The sequence below is a fragment of the Bubalus kerabau genome, chromosome 20 (assembly GCF_029407905.1).
Source record: "Bubalus kerabau isolate K-KA32 ecotype Philippines breed swamp buffalo chromosome 20, PCC_UOA_SB_1v2, whole genome shotgun sequence".
Lineage (NCBI taxonomy): Eukaryota > Metazoa > Chordata > Mammalia > Artiodactyla > Bovidae > Bubalus > Bubalus kerabau.
The window spans coordinates 4,251,631-4,268,027 of NC_073643.1; the positions used below are offsets into that span (position 1 = coordinate 4,251,631).

The following is a 16,397-nucleotide window of genomic DNA, read 5'->3' on the forward strand; positions in this document are numbered from 1 at the left end:
AAATTAAAAATACTCTAGAAGGAATCAATAGCAGAATATCTGAAGCAGAAGAACAAATCATTGAGCTGGAAGACAAAATGGTGAAAATAACTTCTGAAGAGCAGAATAAAGTAAAAAGAATGAAAAGAACTGAGGACAGTCTCAGAGGCCTCTGGGACAATATCAAAAGCACCAACATTTGAATTATATGGGTCCCAGAAGAAGAAGAGAAAAAGAAAGGGTATGAGAAAAATTTTGAAGAGATTATAGTTGAAAATTTCCCCAATATGGAAAAAGAAATAGACAACGAAGTCCAAGAGGCACAAAGAGTCGCATACAGGATAAACCCAAGGAGAAACACACCAAGACACATACTAATCAAACAAACAAAGACTAAACACAAAGAAAGAATATTAAAAGCAGCAAGGGAGAAGCAACAAGTAACATACAGGGGAAACCCCATACGCTTAACAGCTGATCTTTCAGCAGAAATTCTGCAGGCCAGAAGGGAATGGCAGGATATATTTAAAGTACTGAAAGGGAAAAATCTACAACCAAGATTAGTGTACCCAGCAAGGATCTCATCCAAAATTGATGGAGAAATAAAAAGCTTTTCAGACAAGCAAAAGTTAAGAGAATTCAGAACCACCAAACCAGATATACAATAAATGTTAAAGGGACTTATATAGTCAAGAAATACAAGAGAAGAAAAAGGATCTACAAAATCAACCCCAAACAATTAAGAAAATGGCAATAGGAACTTATCTATCTATCTATATATATATACACATATATATATAATTTATATATATATATTTTATATATGTATATATGAAAGTGAAGTCGCTCAGTTGTGTCCGACTCTTTGCGACCCCGTGGACTGTAGCCTACCAAGTTCCTCTGTCCATGGGATTTTCCAGGCAAGAGTACTGGAGTGGATTGCCATTTCCTTCTCCAGGGGATCTTCTCGACCCAGGGATCGAACCTGGGTCTCCTGCATTGTAGACAGACACTTTACCATCTGAGCCACCAGGGCTTCAAGATATAGATATAGATATAGATATAGATATAGATATAGATAAAATTCAAGATATATATATATATACATCTTCAAGATATATATATACACACACATATTATTAATTATTATATATATATAATCACTTTAAATGTAAATGGATTAAATGCTCCAACCAAAAGACACAGACTGGTTGAATGGATACAAAAACAAGACCTATATATATGCTGTCTACAAGAAACCCACTTCAGACCTAAAGACACATATAGACTGAAAGTGAGAGGATGGAAAAATACATTACATGCAAATGGGAAGTGAAAGAAAGCTGGAGTAGCAATCCTTATATCAGACAAAATAGACCTTAAAATAAAGAAGAATACAATAGATAAGGAAGGACACTGCATAATGATCAAGGGATCCGTCCAAGAGGAAGACATAACAATTGTAAATATCTATGCACCCAACATAGAAGCATAGAACCTCACTATATAAGATAAACATTAACAGATATAAAAGGAGAAATTGATAGTAACACAATAATAGTAGGAGACTTTAACCCCCCACTCACACCAATGGACAGATCATCAAAACAGAAAATTAATAAGGAAACACAAGTCTTAAATGATACATTAGTTGAAATGGATCTCATTGATATCCTCAGGACATTCCATCCAAGTGCAGAAGAATACACCTTCTTCTCAAGTGCACATGGAATATTCTCCAGGATAGACCACATCTTGGGTCACAAATCAAACCTCACTAAATTTAAGAAAATTGCAATCGTATCAAGCATCTTCTCCGACTAAAGTGCTACGAGATTAGATATCAAATACAAGAAAAAAAGTGTAAGAAACACAAACACATGAAGATTAACCAACACATTTCTAAATAACCAACAGGTTCCTGAAGAAATCAACAGGGAAATCAAAAAATTTCTTGAATCAAATGACAATGAAAACATGACAACTCAAACCCATAGGGATGCAGCAAAAGCAGTTCTAAGAGCAAAGTTAATAGTAGTACAATCCTACCTCAAGAAACAAGAAAAGCATCGAATAGACAGCCTAACTTTACACCTAAAACAAGTGGAAAAAGAAGAACAAAAAACCCCAAAAATTAGTAGAAGGAAAGAAATCATAAATATCTGAGCAGAAATAAATGAAAAAGAAATGAAACAATAGTAACAATTAATAAAACTAAAAGCTTGTTCTTTGAGGAGATAAACAAAATTGACAAACCTTTAGCCAGATTCATGAAGAAAAAAGAGAAGAATCAAATCAACAAAATTAGAAATTAAAAAGGAGAGGTTACAACAGACAATGCAGAAATACAAAGGATTATAAGAGACTATTAAGAACAACTATATGGCAATAAAATAGATAACCTGGAAGAAATAGATACTTAGAAAAGTTCCATCATCCAAGACCGAACCAGGAAGAAATAGAAATTATGAACAACACAATTACAGGCACTGAAATTGAAGCTGTGATTAAAAATCCCCCAAAAAACAAAAGCCCAAGACCAGATGGCTTCATAGGAGAATTCTATCAGACATTTGGAGGACTAATGCCCATCCTTCTAAAACTCTTTCAAAAAATTGCAGTGGAAAGAACACTTCCAAACTCATTCTACGAGGCCACAATCACCCTGATACCAAAACCAGACAAAGACAACACAAAAAAGAAAACTACAGGCCAATATCACTGATGAACATAGATGCAAAAATCCTCAACAAAATCTTAGCTAACAGAATTCAGCAACACATCAAAAAGCTCATACACCAGGATCAAATTGGGTTTATTCCAGGGATGCAAGGATTCTTCAATATATATAAACCAATCAATGTGATACACCATATTAACAAATTGAAAGATAAATATCATATGATAATCTCAATAGATGCAGAAAAAGCCTTTGACAAAATTTAGTACCCATTCATGATTGAAACTCTTCAAAAATGGACACAGAAGGAACCTACCTCAACATAGTAAAGGCCATATATGATAAGCTTACAGGAAATATTATTCTCAATGGTGAAAAACTGAAAGCATTCTCCCTAAGACCAGGAACAAGACTTGGGTGTCCACTTTCACCACTGTTATTCAATATAGTTCTGGAAGTCCTAGCTACAGCAATCAGAGAAGAAAAAGAAATAAAAGGAATCCAGATTGGAAAAGAAGTAAAGCTCTCACTGTTTGCAGATGACATGATACTGTACATAGAAAACCCTAAAGATAGTATCAGAAAATTACTAGAGCTAATCAGTGAATTTAACAAAGTTGCAGGATACAAAATCAATACACAGAAATCACTTGCATTTCTATATACTGACAATGAAAAATCAGAAAGAGAAATTAAGGAATCAACCCCATTCATCATTGCAGCAAAAAGAATTAAATATCTAGGAATAAACCTACCTAAGGAGACAAAAGAATTGTATACAGAAAATTACACTAATGAAAGAAATCAAAGACAACATAAACAGATGGAGAGATATTCCATGTTCCTGGGTAGGAAGAATCAATATTGTGGAAATGACTATACTACCAAATACAATCTACAGATTTCATGCGATCCCTATCAAATTACCAATGGCAGTTTTCACAGAACTAGAGCAAAAAATTTCATAATTCGTATGGAAACACGAAAGACCCCAAATAGCCAAAGCAGTCTTGAGAAAGAAGAATGGAGCTGGAAGAATCACCTTCCTGACTTCAGATTATACCACAAAGCTACAGCCATCAAGACTGTATGGTACTGGCACAAAAACAGAAATACAGACCAATGGAACAAGATAGAAATAAACCCATGCACCTTACTTTTGACAAAGGAGGCAGGAATATACAAGGGGGCAAAGACAGCCTCTTCAATAAATAGTGCTGGCAAAACAGGACAGCTACATGTAAAAGAATGAAATTAGAACAATTCCTAACACCATACACAAAGATAAACTCAAAACAGATTAAAGACCTAAATGTAAGTCTAGAGGAAAACACAGACAGAACACTTGATGACATAAATCAAAGCAAGATCCTCTATGACCCACCTCCTAGAGTAATGGAAATAAAAACAAAAGTAAACAAGTGGGACCTGATTAAACTTAAAAGCTTTTGCACAGCAGAGGAAACTATAAGCAAAGTGAGAGGACAACCCTCAGAAGGGGAGAAAATAATAGCCAATGAAACAACTGACAAGGGATTAATTTCCAAAATACACAAGCAGCTCATACAACTCAATACCAGAAAAACAAACAACCCAATCAAAAATTGAGAAAAACCTAAACAGACATTTCTCCAAAGAAGACATACAGATGGCTAACAAACACATGAAAAGATGCTCCACATGGCTCATTACTAGAGAAATGCAAATCGAAACCACAATGAGATATCACCTCACACAAGTCAGAATGGTCTTCCTCAAAAAGTCTACAAACAACAAATGCTGGAGGGGGTGTGGAGAAAAGGGAATGCTCTTGCACTGCTGGTGGGAATGTAAACTGATATAGCCACTATGGAAGACAGTATGGAGAGAAACTAGGAAAAAAACCACCATATGACCCACCAATCCCACTCCTAGGCATACACCCTGAGGAAACCAAAGTTGAAAGAGACACATGTATCCCATTGTTCACTGCAGCACTACTTACAATAGCTAGAACACAGAAGCAACCTAGATGTTCACCAACAGATGAATAGATAAAGAAATTGTGGTACATACGTGTACAAGATGGAATATTACTCAGCTAAAAAACGAACACATTTGAATCAGCTCCAATGAGGTGGGTGAACACAGAATCTATTATACAGAGTGAAGTGAGTCAGAAAGAGAAAGATAAATACTGTATTCTAACGCATATATACAAAATCTAGAAAAATGGTTCTGAAGAATTTATTTACAGGGTAACAATGGAGAAACAGAGATAGAGAATAGACATATTGACATAGGTAGAGGGGAGGAGAGGGTGAGATGTAAGTAAAGATTAATATGGAAACTTAAAATTACCATATGGAGAATAGATAGCCAATGGGAATTTGCTGCATGGTTCAGGAAACTCAAACAGGGGCTCTGTATCAACCTAGAGGAGTGGGATGGGGGGGAAGATGGGAGGGAGGTTCAAAAGGGAGGGGATATATGTATACCTATGGCTGATCCATGATGAGGTTTGACAGTAAACAGTAAAATTCTGTAAAGCAATTACCATAATTAAAGCAATTATTTATTAAAAAATAAATAATTTTTTTTAAAAAAGGAATCAGAAAGAAAAGGAACTGAAAATACAGAGTAGACCCTCATAGTAGGTTAATTAACACAGGTTCAAATACTGAAAAAAGCTTTCTCGACTGCCCTTAGCTGCACACAAGCCCTAAAGCAGATTTTTACAGTAATAATAACAACTATTATAAGTTACTGACCTCCTATTATGTGCCAAACACTATGTAAATGCTTTCTATATATCATTTTATTTAATCTCCATAATTATCTATATCACCTTATTTAATCTCCACAGCTTTCCTCTCACAGGGTCAGTTAGTCCTCCAGGGGACTATTGTCATCTTTGTTCTGTCAATGAGGAATTCAAAATTTAGGCAAGTTAATTTTCCAAAGTCATGTAGCCAACAAGTGATGGGGGTGGGAACTGGAGCCAGTTTCTTTGACTTCAAACTCTATGTGCTTCATGGCACAAATGACCATGCTTTCTTACACCTGCCCTACGGCACGGACAAAGTACATCTGGTTTTTCCATGAGAGATAAATAGATTTATTCAGATAGGCACCAGCCAGTCTTCATTTCCCCTGACAGGTCTGAGTGAGAGGGCAGGGAATGTCCCCCTTGAAGAAAGTGACACAGGTGGTCCTATTCTCATATGCTTCTTTTCTTTGTGTTCTATGATCCACTGACCACAACCTGAATTCATGCTACAATATATAATACTCTCTCTGCTATGAATTTACATACGAATTTGTATATGGTTGCTACTGGTGCACATTGAACTGGGATCCTGAGCGTGACAAGGGGAGTCCTCTGAGCCTATGAGATGCTCTGGAGAGAGGCCCCTGCCCAATGGCAAGGCTCAAGATTAGATGGTGACTAAATGACCAACCAAACCTTCCTCTGAAAAATTTTCAAGGCAAGACACACAAGGAAAAACAGATATAGTAGAAGAGATCAGTGATGGGGGAAAAAAAAAAGCCAAGTCCTGAGAATAGCAATAGCATATACTTTAGGTAAGAGACCGGTGGCTACCAGCTGCTAAGGGGAAGTAAAGAGATCTGGCTTTCCACAGATGCTTTTGAATCATTCATTACAATCATTGATGTTCCAGGCTTTCAAAGGCCTGATTGTGTCAATATTTCTAGTGTCCTTTACTGGCTTTATAGTCTCACACCTATTTTGTCTTGTTAAATAGGGGTTTCTCTGCAATTGGGGAGTACATATACAAGTTTCTCACAGTTAAGAAGTATACACTAAAGGAAGGACAGACTTCTTATTGAGTATTTTAAAAAGCTTTGTCACATTCAAAAATAGTAATAAATGTCCAAGGTCATAAAATCATATATTATTTTTTCATGCAGAACAAGAGTTGAATTGTTTTAAAAATAATTTCAAACTTAAAAGAAAAATTGCAAGAGATAAAATTGCCTTTTATCTGGACTCACCCATTCTTAACATTTTGCCACACTGCTCTTATGCTCTTATCATTCTCATAACTGAATATATATGTAACCTGTTTGTTCTGAACCATGAGAGTAAGTTGCCTACATCATCCTGCATTGCTCATTAGTACCAAGTATATGTTTATAAAATAATGATGTCCTCCTCACATGACCACAATCAAGTTACCATATTTGTGAAATTTAAAACTGATACAATATGATTGTCTAATCCATAGTCAACATCCCAATTTCACCAGTTGTCCCAAATAATGCCCTTTATAGTCAAATTTTCTGGTTTTGTACCTTATCCAAAATTACGTATTGCATTTAAATGTTATGTTTCTTAGTGCTCCTTTGATTTGTAATATTTCTTTGGCCCTTCTTTTGCTTCCACAACATGGACATTTTTAAGATAACATGCAATTTCTTTTGTAGAATATACTCAATTTGGACTTGTCTGATGTTTTTGCATATCAGATTGAAGCTACACATTTTGGGTAGGAACAACCACTTACGTGATGTTTTGTCATTAATGCACACCTGATGTGGGTTTGAAAGTCATCACTTTTGGAACTCTTCATAGTAATAACTGATCCAGGCAACAATTATCAACAGAAACTAAGTATGGTCAATTAATCTACAACAAAGGAGGCAAGACGACACAATGTTGGAAAGACATGTTCTTCAACAAATGGTGCTGGGAAAACTGAACAGCTACAGGTAAAAAAAAAAAAAAAAAAGAAATTAGATCCTTCTTTAACACCACACACAAAAATAACCTCAACCTTGATTAAAGATCTAACTGTGAGCCTGGACACTCTAAAAATTCTAGAATAAAACATAGGCAGAACACTCTGACATAAATCACATCATCTTTTTTGACCCATCTCCCAGAATAATGGAAATAAAAACAAAAATAAACAAATGGGACCTACTTAAACTCAAGCAAAGGAAACAATAAACAAAATGAAAAGACAACCCATGACTGGGAGAAAATATTTGCAAATGATATGGCTGAAAAGGGATTAGTCTCCAAAATTTACAAACAGCTCATGATGCTTAACAACATCAAAACAAACAACTCAAGCAACAAATGGGCAGAAGACTTACATAGACATTTCTCCAAAGAAGACATGCAGATCGCCAAGAGGCACATGACAAGATGTACAACATCACTAATTATTAGAGAACTGCAAATCAAAATTAAAATGAGGTGTCACCTCATACCAGCCAGAATGGCTATCATCAAAAGAAATCCACAAACAATAAATGCTGGCGAGGGTGTGGAGAAAAAGGAACCCTCCTACACTGTTGGTGGAAATGTAAATTGGTACAGCCACTATGGAGAACAGTATGGAAGTTCCTTAAAAAACTAAAACTATAGCTACCATTAGTTCAGTTCAGTTGCTTAGTCGTGTCCAACTCTTTGCGACCCCATGAATAGCAGCACACCAGGCCTCCCTGTCCATCACCAACTCCCAGAGTTCACTCAAACTCACGTCCATTGAGTCAGTGATGCCATCCAGCTATCTCATCCTCTGTCATCCCCTTCTCCTCCTGCCCCAAATCCCTCCTAGGACCAAGGTCTTTTCCAATGAGTCAACTCTTCGCATGAGGTAGCCAAAGTATTGGAGTTTCAGCTTTAGCATCATTCCTTCCAAAGAACACCCAGGACTGATCTCCTTTAAAATGGACTGGTTGGATCTCCTTGCAGTCCAAGGGACTCTCAAGAGTCTTCTCCAGCACCACAGTTCAAAAGCATCAATTCTTCAGCGTTCAGCTTTCTTCACAGTCCAACTCTCACATCCATAGATGACCACTGGAAAAACCATAGCCTTGACTAGATGGACCTTTGTTGGCAAAGCAATATCTCTGCTTTTTAATATATGATCCTGCAATCCCACTTCTGGTCATATATCTGGAGATAAACATGATTCAAAAGGATACATGTATCCCAGTGTTCACTGCAGCACTGTTTACAATAGCCAAGATATGTAGCAACCTAAATGTCCATAGACAGAGTGGATAAAGAAGATGTGGAACATTTATACAATGAAATATTATTCAGTCATTTAAAAAAATGAAATAATGCCATTTGTGGCAACATGGATGGACCTAGAGAGTGTCATACTGAGTGAAATAAGTCAGACAGAGAAGGAGAAATATTGTATGACATCCCTTATATATATGGAATCTAAAAAGAAATGATACAAATGAACTTATTTACAAAACAGAAAGAGACTCACAGACTTAGAGGATGAATTTATGATTGCCTGTACACACTGATTTATTTAAAAAGGATAACCAACAAGGACCTACTGTATAGCACATAGAACTCTGCTCAATGTTATGTGGCAGCTTGGATGGGAGGGGACTTAGGGGAAGAATGGATACATGTATATGTATGACTGAATCCCTTTGCTTTTCACCTGAAACTATCACAACCTTTTGTTAATTGGCTATATACCCTAGGACAAAATAAAAAGGTTTTTTAAAAATTCTTATGAGGAATAGAATATTTATATAGTCTCCAAGCATCTCCATAAGAATACTGATTAATTACAAAAGCATAAATAGCAGCTTTGCAATGAGAAAGCTGGTGGATACCATCTTAACAAAGTGATCAAAATCATGTATTCTTAAAGATAATTGAGTACATTCCTTGAAATGTTTCTTGTTTTATTTTCCATCACCTACATAGAAAACTATATACAAAAATGAAAACTAACAAGGTATAGTGAGACAAAATATATAGCAGCAAAGAACACTTTCCTTTCACTTAAATCCTAAGTAAATGGATCTTATAAGTTGAGATATTTCTATGTTAAGTTTATGGACTACTTAAAAAAAATCAGTACCCAAAATCCTGCCTGATAGATTTATCAGCAAGAAAGAGTGTGAATATGACTCCTGAATTATTCACATATAATAATAATTCTAGCCACAGTGGAAGTATGGGGAGGGGGGCTTGCAGATAAGATGTGACAATCAGAAACTATTAGATTTCTGAGCAAAAGATTTAAAGAGAACTGAAAATTGAATTATTCTATGATCCAGCAATCCCACTCCTAGGCATATATTCAGACAAAACTGTAATTCAAAAATATACACACACCTCTGTGTTCAGAGCAGCACTATTCACAGTAGCCAAGTAATGGAAACAACCTAAATGCCCTTCTACAGATGAATAGATTAAAAAGGTGTGGTACATATATTCAGTGGGATACTTGTTGCTGTTCAGTTGCTAAGTCACGTCCAATTCTTTGTGAGGCCATGGACTGCAGGATGCTAGGCTCCTCTGCCCTTCACTCTCCCAGAGTTTGCTCAAATTCACATCCTTTGAGTCAGTCATGGTATCTAGCCATCTCACCCTCTGCCACCCACTTCTCCTTTTGCCTTCAATCTTTCCCAGAATCAGGGTCTTTTCCAATGAGTTGGCTCTTTTCATCAGGTGGCCAAAGTACTGGAGCTTCAGCTTCAGCATCAGTCCTTCCAGTGAATATTCAGGATTGATTTCCTTTAGTACTGACTGATTTGATCTCCTTGCAGTCCAAGGGACTCTCAAGAGTCTTCTCCAACACCACTGTTAAAAAACATCAATTCTTCAGCACTCACCTTTCTTTATGGTCCAACTCTCACATCCATACATGACTACTGGAAAAACCATAGCCTTGACGAGACGGACCTTTGTGGGCAAAGTAATATCTCTGCTTTTTAATATGCTGTCTAGGTTGGTCATAGCTTTTCTTCCAAGGAGCGAGCATCTTTTAATTTCATGGCTGCAGTCACCATCTGCAGTGATTTTGGAGCCCAAGAAAATAAACTCTGTCACTGCTTCTAATTTTTCCCCTTCTATTTGCCATGAAGTGATGAGATTGGGTGCCATGATCTTAGTTTTTTGAATGTTGAGTTTTAAGCCAGCTTTTTCACTCTTCCTCTTTCACCCTCATCAAGAGGCTCTTTAGTTCCTCTTCACTTTCTGCCTTTAGAGTGGTACCATCTGCATATCTGAGGTTGTTGATATTTCTCCTGGCAATCTTGATTCCAGCTTGTGATTCATCCAGCAGGGCATTTCACATGTTGTACTCTGCATAGACGTTAAATAAGCAGGGTGACAATGGAATACTACTCAGCCATTAAAACATGAAAAAACGCCTTTGCCGCAACATGGATACAACTAGAAATGATCACACTAAATGATGTCAGAAAAAGAAAGACAAATACCATATGATGCGATTCATGGGGTCGCAAAGAGTCGGACACGACTGAGCGACTAATCTGATCTGATCCGATCACTTATATGTGGAATCTAAAATATGACACGAATGTATCAATGAAACAGAAACAGAATTACAGACAGAGAAGAGACTTGTGGTTGCGGGAGGGAAGGGGATGGGAGAAGGATGGAGTAGGAGGATGGGGTTAGCAGGTACAAGCTTCTATATATGGAATGGATAAACAAGGTCCTACTGTATAGCACAGAGAACTATATTTAATATTCTATTATAAACCATAATGGAAAAGAATATTTAAAATGTGTGTATATATATGTATATATATACATATACACACACACATAACTGAATCACTTTGCTATACAGCAGACACACATTAACACAACATTGTAAGTCAACTATACTTCAATAAAAACTATTAAAACTAAAAAAAAGTAGAACAAAGATATCCAGAAGACCTGTAAGTAAATGCTACAGTTATAAAATCTAGAGTTGAAAAGTACATTGGAAGTTCTCCTGGTAGTATTCCATTTGTATCCATAAAAACAGAAACACCGCTGTTCAACAAATTAAGTGCCTTTTATGCATCAGAAAATGGAATGGCCTTAGGAATCCAAATACCAGTAAAATATAAACCTGTCTCCTGGATTTTATTCTACAACGCGGAGAGTAGACTAGGGGCACTTTTAAGGCAATATTTTATTAGAGGTTCTGTAATGAGAAAAAGTAGTGTCCAAAGTGATAAGAGTATCCCAAAAGTCCACAGGGTGTTGGTAATGGATCATCTAGACATATTCATAGCAGTTTGATGTGGTTAGTGAATTACTTTTCTCCTGACTTTTCTCAAGCAATTATTATGAGGCATTGTCCTAATCAACTAACATGTATTAACACCTATAATTCTCATAGCAACCTAGGTGGCAGATACTATTATTATCTATTTTGCAGGTAAAAGTGCTAGAGGCAGAAGGCAGGATAAAATGGGTGTTGCATGTAAAGTTTTAATCGGAAGCCAAACTAAAGGAAGATCCATGTTTCATGCTAAGAAGTTGAAATGTACCCTGCAGTCTGTGAGGTATTATAGATTTTTCAGAAGTGTCATGGTGAGAGTTGCATTTTAGAAGTTTATTCTGGCAGCTCTGTGAGTGGTTAAGTGGAGCTGGATAAGACTGGGAAGAGAGGAGGCAACTGGGAGAGAAAGGAGCCAGTGAGGAGAAAATATGACAGGTCTAACAAGGCTGGGTGAGGACATGAACCACTGGAGAAGGGCTGGACACACATCCAAGTGTGTCAATGGGATTGGTGATTGGTTGGATATAGGTTAGAGTTTGGGTTTGAGTTAGGTGGCAGAATTAGGGTTAGATGGCAGGGTTAGGGTGAGGTGGCAGTCACAGTAGCTCCCTGTGTCTGGCTGAATCTAACAGATGGTTTCTAGCTCAGATTCTAACTGTTGTTTTAATGCCCATCCATCCATTAGCCTGGATTCATGTCTGACCACCAACACCATCATGAACCAGACTTCAATTACAAAGGGCACTAGGTGAAAATTTAGACCTTCCTGGGCAAATAACTGCTTCTGATAGGAAGGAACACTCAAAACACATAATTAAAAGTGGATGTGCACCTAAAATTAACACAACAGTGTAAGTCTACTGTACTCCAATATACAATAAAAAATAAAATTAAAAATAAACACGTGGGTGTGGATTTGTCAGGTCAATAAGATTACTTTATTGGGGGAGCACACATAGATCAGGAACTTCAAGGAAAGATGAGGAGACGGTTCTCCTTGGGCCATACGCTGTTGCATGTCTTACAAGCCCTTTGCCCAGAATATTCTTTCAAAGAAGTTTCTACAGTGAAAATCCTTGAAAGACAGAGACTATGCCTCCCTCCAGAGAAAGAAATGTGCTTGCAGCCTTGAAGCTAGTCTTCCTCAGAGGAAAGTGCTGATCTGTTCCCTCTCTCTCCTCCCTTCCCCCTGGGTCCATAAGTCTGTTCTCTATGTCTGTTTCTACATTGCTGCCCTGAAAATAAATTCATCAGTACCATCTTTCTAAATTCCATTTATATGCATTCAGTTCAGTTCAGTTGCTCAGTCATGTCTGACTCTTTGTAACCCCATGAATCACAGCACGCCAGGCCTCCCTGTCCATCACCAACTCCTGGAGTTCACTCAAACTCAAGTCCATTGAGTCAGTGATGCCATCCAGCTATCTCATCCTCTGTCATCCCCTTCTCCTCCTGCCCCCCATCCCTCCCAGCATCAGACTCTTTTCCAATGAGTCAACTCTTCGCATGAGGTGGCCAAAGTACTGGAGTTTCAGCTTTAGCATCAGTCCTTCCAAGAAATCCCAGGGCTGATCTCCTTCAGAATGGACTGGTTGGATCTCCTTGCAGTCCAAGGGACTCTCAAGAGTCTTCTCCAACACCACAGTTCAAAACATCAATTCTTCAGCGTTTAGCTTTCTTCACAGTCCAACTCTCACATCCATACATGACTACTGGGAAAACCATAGCCTTGACTAGATGGACCTTTGCTGGCAAAGTAATGTCTCTGCTTTTGAATGTGCTATCTAGGTTGGACACAACTTTCCTTCCAAGGAGTAAGCGTCTTTTAATTTCATGGCTGCAATCACCATCTGCAGTGATTTTGGAGCCCCCAAAAATAAAGTCTGACACTGTTTCCACTCTTTCCCCATCTATTTCCCATGAAGTGATGGGACCAGATGCCATGATCTTAGTTTTCTGAATGTTGAGCTTTAAGCCAACTTTTTCACTCTCCTCTTTCACTTTCATCAAGAGGCTTTTTAGTTCCTCTTCACTTTCTGCTATAAGGGTGGTGTCATCTGTATATCTGAGGTTATTGACATTTCTCCCGGCAATCTGGATTCCAGCTTGTGTTTCTTCCAGTCCAGCGCTTCTCATGATGTACTCTGCATATAAGTTAAATAAGCAGGGTGACAATATACAGCCTTGATGTACTCCTTTTCCTATTTGGAACCAGTCTGTTGTTCCATGTCCAGTTCTAACTGTTGCTTCCTGACCTGCATACAGGTTTCTCAAGAGGCAGGTCAGGTGGTCTGGTATTCCCATCCAAAATTTTCCACAGTTTATTGTGACCCACACAGTCAAAGGCTTTGGCATAGTCAATAAAGCAGAAATAGATGTTTTTCTGGAACTCTCTTGCTTTTTCAATGATCCAGCGGATGTTGGCAATTTGATCTCTGGTTCCTCTGTCTTTTCTAAAACCAGCTTGAACATCTGGAAGTTAGTACATGATATTTATCTTTCTCTTTCTGACTTATTTCACTCTGTATAATAAGCTCTAGGTTGGTCCAATTCATTCAGTTCAGTTCAGTCACTCAGTCATGTCCAAATCTTTGTGACCCCATGGGCTGCAGCACAACAGGCCTCCCTGTCCATCACCAACCCCCAGAGTTTACTCAAACTCATGTCCATTGAGTCAGTGATGCTATCCAACCATCTCATCCTCTGTCGTCCCCTTCTCCTCCTGCCTTCAATCTTTCCCAGCATCAGGGTCTTTTCCAATGAGTCAGCTCTTCCCATCAGGTGGCCAAACTGACTCAAATGCATTCCTTTTTATGGCTGAGTAGCATTCCATTGTATATATGTACCACAGCTTCTTTATTCATTCTAAAAGATATTTTTTGATATGGACAATTATTAAGTCCTTACTGAATTTGTTACAATATTATCTCTGTTTTTTTATGTTTTGATTTTTGGCCCCAAAGGCATGCGGATCTTAGCTCCCTGACCAGGAATCAAACATGCATCCCTGCATTGAAAAGCAAAGTCCTAACCACTGGACCTCCAGGGAAGTCCCACTTCATAAAAAGTCACAGAGATTTCTAACTGTGATGTGCTTAATACAAAAGAACAACTAAGTTGAGCAGTTTTGAATTAAACTAATTGTAATTGTTTTTATCTCCTCGAAGATTGTATCCCCATTCTCAGCCCAGAATCATGCCTAAGATTTAAATGAACTCACTCTCTTGGTGACTGACTTGCATTTTCATAATTTTTGAAGAGAAGTGTTAATGATGAGTGAATCTGACCTGCTAGAAATCCTCACAGGAAACAGGAGATGGAGGCAGTACTCAGATGTCTATTTTAGGACTCACTGGGAGAGACGTTTTCCTTTTGTAAAGAAGCAAATCCCAGAGTGTCTGACAATGACTTAAAAGGTGCAAAAATAGCTTACTTTGAGATTAAATGTACAGCAGCTGTTGTCTGAGATGAAATTCCTCTGAATTTCAGCTAATACAAATAGCTACTGAGCACCGAAACCCGCTCTTGGGTTTCTGAATCATGTTATAGGTATAACAAGGTGATGGGGACTGAGTGGGCCCTGTGAGTGTCTGAAACATTAATAAGCTTATTTTGTTTTGTTTTGTTTTTTTAAATATTATTTAGACGCTCAGTTGTATCCAACTGTTTGTGACCACATGGACTGCAAAAAGCCAGACATTTAGAAGTTTGGTGTTTTATGAGCTAAGGGCTCCAATTTATTTTTGAAGCCAGCAGACCTCTTGTTTGGGGTAATCCACACTGATGGGCTTTTAACTGTACACGTGAGAAAAAGATTTCTGAAAGCTAGACATTTGAGAAGGGTAGATCCAAGGACCTACACTGTTCTGAGAAATAATGTGAAACCTGACTTTTATAGTGCTAAGAGTACATCTCTATAGTTTAAATTTTTAAATAATTAACGAAATTTATTTTTAGAGCAGTTTTAGGTTCATAGAAAATTGAGAGGAGGTATAAAGTTCCCTTGTACCCACTCACTCCCCCAGTACACAGTTTCCCCTATTATTAACATCTCACTTTAGTATGAACATTTGTTACAAATGATGAGCAAACGTTGGTAGATTATTAATTGAAGTCCACAGTTTACATTAGGTTCACTCTTCCTGTTTTACGTGGTAAGTGTTTTGACAAATGTATGATGACATGTTTCTATGGTCTTAGTGTCAAAGATAGAAGTCTCACTGCCCTAAATATTCCGAGACCTCTTCATCTCTCAGTCTTTCCCTTCAGCCTTTCAGGAACCACTGATCTTTTTACCATCTCCATAATTTTGCCTTTTCCAGAATGTCTTATAGTTGGTATCATGCACTATGTAGCTTTTTCAAATTGGCTTCTTTTACTCGGCAATATCCTTTTAAATTTCCTCTATATCTTTCATTTTGTTCATAGCTCATTTTTTATTATTGAATCATATTTCATCTTCTGCATGTTCCACAGCTGGTGTATTCACCTACTGAAAGATATCTCAGTTGCTTCTGAGTTTTGGCAGTTCTGAATAAAGTTGCAAGTTTGTGTACGGTCACAAATTTTCAATTCATTTGATTAAACATCAAAGAGCATGATTTCTGAAGCATATGGTAAGCATATGGTTAGCTTTGTAAGGAATTGCTATACTATCTTCCAAGGTAGCTATATATTTTGCATTCCCACAAGATAGATTTTTTTAGACATCAATTTAG

The 16,397-nt window shown here is 37.5% G+C and overlaps 1 long non-coding RNA gene across 7 annotated transcripts in view; it reads right to left on the reverse strand.

The window, feature by feature from the left end:
* LOC129635212 (uncharacterized) overlaps positions 1 to 16,397 on the reverse strand; it is a 149,161-nt gene that overhangs the window by 130,568 nt on the left and 2,196 nt on the right. The window contains exon 2 of one of the 7 annotated variants that reach the window (XR_008706151.1): positions 7,168 to 7,366. The exons of the other annotated variants lie outside the window; for them this stretch is intronic. This is a non-coding gene — a long non-coding RNA (uncharacterized LOC129635212). The remainder of the gene's footprint in view (positions 1 to 7,167; positions 7,367 to 16,397) is intronic. 7 annotated transcript variants of the gene reach the window in all.